Genomic DNA, 6,000 nt, shown 5'->3' with positions numbered 1-6,000 from the left:
TGTGGTTGTACAATTAGGACAAGGCAAAATCTATGTTAAAAGTGTTATATTATTTGTTTATGTTCATTGTATAAAAAACGCAAAAGCTATTGTTTCTGTAGTTAGTCTTTCATTTGATACGTTAATAGTAATTGAATGACATTCGCATACAATTTTCTCTGCCAAAAATACGATAGAAGTATATCTCAAAGTAAATTTACAGTTTGGTGGTTCCGGTTATTAGTGCCTTCTGATCGTCTAACGTTCAAAAATGTCAACGGAGCATTTCGAACTCGGGACCTCTCGCCACAAGAGATAATGCCCTATGCAGCTATGCTGATATAATTGGATTTGTATGCTGAAGAAGAGGAGAATGACAAAGGTCTTTGCTGAAATATGCTTATATGCGCCAAATTTCATGAGGCTTACATTTACCATGCTAACTTGTATTCCATCTAAACAAAATTAATTTGGAGTGTCTATATCGTGTTATTTTACTCCAAACATTGATCTTGGACATTTAATAGATAGTATATATGTGCTATGAGCCATCGACTTAATACATGTTGTCTGAATTTAGTGATTGATTTCAGACGAAAAAAAGCAAGGATTCCAGCATAATCAATTCCAAATTTCTAATAGTAGCATAACTGTGTATATAGTCCCAAGTATTAGAGAATATATAGTACTCCTCAAACATTCTCATTCCTCAATGCTCCTCCCTTAATTATAGTCCCGATGCATTATACTACTAGTGTGATAAAAAATTTAGATATTAATGATGTCATTTGACATTTTTTAATAGTCAATCAAAAAAATAAACTTGAGAGAATGTTGTTAAGAATTCATATTTTCTTTGGCATACTCTAATTCCAATAAGAGCATGTTTCTCGAAAACTTGTCTTTCGTACTTAGAAAATTGATATTTCAAAATCCACACACACAAAATTGTTCTGAAGTTCATTATACACGTGTGAGGTTTACTGGTCGTGATTCTTATAGGCTTTTAGTGTCGTTTCCCAATGGGATTAGTTAACAAATCTGTTTTTTCTTCACCATCTTTTGTCAAACTTTTGACTATATACATGAACTTTATGTATTTTGTCAAATTTTCTATATTATCGTTTTGTAAATATAAGCAGTTTTGTGCCAATAATGGAATGTGCTAGTTGTCAAAATAACGGAATGTGATAGTTGTCAAAATTATATTTGCTCTGTTCTATCATATAACGTGGTTAAGAAGTCATATAGTTGACACAAATGGTAATATTATTGTTTGATCTTTATGACTATTTATAGGCGCAGTATGTTTATGTTAAGAAAAAATAGATCTCTCAAGTGAATATTAGAAAAGTACCCCTTTCTCACAAGAATGGAATTCTCTCCAAAAACTGCTTATGAGACTTTACATGAGACACATGCCTCAATTACACAAAAGGTCAGGCATTTTAGGGAGTTGGAGGTGACAAGTTTACGTGTCATCCTGGGACAATGATGTTTTACGAATGGGTCATGCAAAGCTCATGATATTCATTCGGGCCAAGGCTGGTATAGTACGCTAAATGATTTTGATGGACCAATATGGAAATAAGAAATACGAGAGCCAGCCTTTCACCCATACATTAGGAAATAGAAGCACTCATATGAGCCATAGAAAGTATGAGGAATTTAAGTTTGTTTCACGTCACATTTGCAACATATTGTTCTCAATTGATGAAGATTAACACCAAAAGAATAACTTGTTTTTGCAAATTATTTAGAAAACGTCAAGATATTACAAAAAAGTTTCAATCACTCAGAAGTCATTTATATACCCCAAACACAGAATTTAAGGGTGGATAATATTGCACGCAGTGCCTAAAATCAATTGTTTTTTGTCGTTCACATGAATGCGAAGTTACCGGTTTGGTTTGAAGAGTCGTAGTTGAGTCTATTTATGTTGATGACAAAAACAACTCACAAAATATCATATTTTGATATGTTTTGGATATTAATAATACTAGTTATCATATTATTTTGTGTGGGTTTCCTTATATTTTAGGGTCACCCAAATTAAGAAAATGAACTAGTATTTTGACTTTTCCTAGATATAACAAGAATAGTGTTTAAGTATTCCTTCTATTTTCAAAAAAGATCAAGATATGAGTATTTAGAAGATCTAGCAATTGTATAAGAAGTAACAAATTAGTTACTACAAAAAGAATATGAAATTTATATGAAAATGAGCAATTTATGATAATTAATAATCAAAGATAAGGATAAGGATCGATGATGAAAATGCAAAGTAGGGAGATTGCATGTGATGGAAAATTAGGGCATTGAAGAGATGGCATGTTGGTGTATTTACTAATGTGAGCATTTAGTGAGACTGCAAAAAGTGAGCGCAATTTTAGCTTACAAGCTTACAACCTCTTTCGGTCTTTCCTATAACCCATTTCTCGCGCTCCCTCTCTGTGTACTTTTCATTTATTGCATCGCTCGCAACATATTATATAACGATAGGCTATAGATGTGTGTATATACTTATAAGAAAAAGATTACGTACGTATATGACATTACTATCATGTGTGTTCGTATATATATATCAAGTATTGCAGTAAGGTCAATAAAAGGTCTTTTGTTGGTTGCTAGCTAGCCAGTAGCCATATATTTACAATTTTGAAAGACTATTCTATTTTCATATATATGACTTACCATAATCCAATTCAAACTTGATCCGAATAAAATAGACTTTATATGTCGGAAAACCCTCAGTTAAGTTGATGTCAGCTTTCAAGCTCATAAAGTATAAAGCATTAATTGGAGTGATCGTGCAATTTACTGACTTTTTGGTTAGGGACAAACTGGCTGTAGCAAAAAAAAAAAATCTTTTGTTGGTCGTCTAGCTAGCCAGCCATCTACTTATTTGAGACTTCCTCTACGAAGGATCTGATATGTATACAATTGTATTTACCATTTTATTGTTGTATACATGTGAATTCCCTCATGCTCCCACATCCAATTTAATTTAAAGCAAACTTTAAATGTTGGAACATATTTAATTAAGGTTCTGTCAGCTTCACGCCAATAAACTATATATAAAGCATTTGAAGTGATCGTGATTCGTGCAGCAATCTTTTGACATTTAGGTTAGGGACAACTTATTTGTAACAAAGTATGTAAACGATCCAGGAAGATGAAAAATCGAAAAGAAATTAAAATACTTATCGCTTCAGTACTATTCGGTGTGGATCACTCTTCATCCACTACTCCACATAATAATTGCTTCGAACATGTACAACATAAATGTATGAGTCAAGGACATCTATATTTTTACGCTAAAAGCAAATGAAGTTACTTGAATATCAGTTTGAAAGAGATCTTACAATTATACACAAAGCAAAAACATCTTATTACTTGTAAGTGAGTGCGAGTAAAATCTATGTTTAGAAGATATATCTATTTGAGGGTAGACAAAAAATAAAGTGTAAATATTACGAAGTATAACATCCCGCATTGTATTTGTTGTGTGAATCCATGTCCAATTTTTTATTATCATGTTAGTGATATTTTCTAGTTTAGATCTTAGGCAAGTCCACATGGTTTTACTTTTGGTTTCCTTTCCAAAAAGATTCGTACTAATTAGAGTTTGACATCTCTTAATATATTAGACTCTCTTTTATCTAATTTCTAATGTGAGACTTAGATTGACATCTCACATTCTCCCCATCAAGCTAAGGACCACACTCATCTCGTGTATTCTTCTTTCAGCGGATTATCTTGGCACCACCTTGTACCAGTAATCGCATAGCTTTCCTTTAAGAATGTGTCTTTCATAACATCTCGTTCCTTTGAGAATGGTCTCCCACAACATCACAGATTCCATGATCTTTTTGACGTTTCTGCCATAGACTTTTTCTTCCATCTTGAAGAGTTTCATTATTACTTTAAGGGTATTTTAGTTTTCTTGCAGAATCTCGTCAAACCGCTCTGATACCAATTGTTTGGATTTATTAAATTCCTTGTCTAACTTTGTATTTTCTGATTAGTACGATATTATTCACTTTGGGCCTTAGGCAAACCCGCATGGTTTTACTTTTAGTTTCCTTCCCAAAAAATCTCGTACTGATTATATATTAGATTTTCTTTTGTCTAATTTCCAATGTGGAACTTAGATTGATATCTCACAATATTTGTAAAACATATTATAATTTGATAAATTGTCGAGGTCTATTCTAGTTACAGTGTAGTTTTTTTCTTAATTTACACACATTTTATTTCATTGTAACAAACGCAAAGAAACATGACATCTTGTAATAAACAATCGTATAAATATTTGTTAGTGCTGGGTGGATGTTATAAAAAGTATTCAAATTCATATCTTGAATATTTAAAAAATTGTATAATATTTATATGGACGTAAAATGGTCGTTTTGATTATTCAAAAAAGGTCGTTTGGTTTGAAACCGTAATATCAAAAAATAGGTTTTACAATGATTTCTTTTTTTTTTTTGAAAAAAGGTTTTACAATGATTTTTCAAATTGGTTTTTAAATACATACATTTAGACCAAGGCCTGAGTTCGAACACGGATTAATTACAGAAAATGAATTTAACCTGTTTGATTTCTGATTTAAAGATAATACGTATGATCCCATATTTATATTCTACTGTAAGGTCTCGATAAAACTTGAAAAGTGTCAGATGTCAAAGTTTTTTTTTTAGAGCATCTCCAAAAAAACATTCTATTTTGTAATTTATAAAATTTTATATTTGAAGTTTAAAAATGTTGTTCTATTAAAACAAAACTTCAAATTTAACTTCAAAACTATTTATAATTTTTATACTATCATCCTTATATTTGTCATAACTAATTTAATTCATAATATACATAAAGCTATTACACTAAAATTAAATAGAAATACAAAATTAATATTAAACTACAAAAAATATCATATTATTCCATAAAATTATGGATGCAATGTATATATAGTCAACTAGTGCATTTAGAAGTAAAAATTGCCCTATATTTTTAATTTATAGATTACGAGCTAAAAACTATTGAAATCAGGTGATAGTAATACTTGTAAATACATTCAATCTGAGCAAGGAAGTAAAGGAATAAAATAAAATATTGCTAAAAGACTTAACTTCTGTTGATGATATTAATATTATTGAGTGCATTCGATATGTACAAGACAAAATCGTATAAAAAGGCGTCAAATACAACAAAAATCATATTCAGTTATACAAAATTTGTTTGGATAATATTTGGAGATTTTGGAGGCACCTGATTAAATTTACATGAATATTAGTATTGTTATAATATATAAATTTATGTAATAGTTATGTCTTTATGTACTTTTTAAAATCTTGTTTGTTAAGTTTTTTTTAATATTGTTGTTGTTGTCTAAATCTAGCTTTAGCTATTTTAAATCTTATTTAAAAATTTTGATTTAATTATATGAGTAAAACTTAAATTAATAAGAAAATTGAAATATTTATGAGATATTATTTTAAGGACTAAAACAATAAACTTAATTGATAAAATATTTAAGAATCAAATTTGAACTTTTGAGTATTGAAACTTCAAATATATAATTTCACTCTTCAAAATTTTAAATTTAAAGTTTTTTCATAAAGTAAAAAACTTCACATTTGAAATTATAGAATGTATTTTAAAGATGTTCACGAAAGAAAATCCAATTATTTATCGTAAAAAGTTGTATGTACTTTTTTTGAGCCTTTAAGGTTTTCATTCGTTTGTAGTGGTCCCAATATATCAAACTTATCCCATACTGATTGCTGTTTAGACACCCCACTGAAATCTAGGGTTCCTCCGTGACGCCAATAATTTTTTACTAATAATTCAAAGAAAATAATTTATTTTCAACAAAGAAAATAAATTTTTACTAACACGTATAATGTTCCACGACAGACGACACAAGAAGAATTTAGAGAGTGATGACATTACCATTTGGGCAACGCAGGATAAACATATTCATTTTTGCAAAGAACCAAGAAATGGTGACCAATGCGACAA

This window comes from Brassica napus, chromosome A3 (genome assembly GCF_020379485.1).
Source record: "Brassica napus cultivar Da-Ae chromosome A3, Da-Ae, whole genome shotgun sequence".
Taxonomy (NCBI): Eukaryota; Viridiplantae; Streptophyta; class Magnoliopsida; order Brassicales; family Brassicaceae; genus Brassica; species Brassica napus.
The sequence above is the reverse complement of the archived record's forward strand: the minus strand, read 5'-3'. Positions refer to the sequence as shown.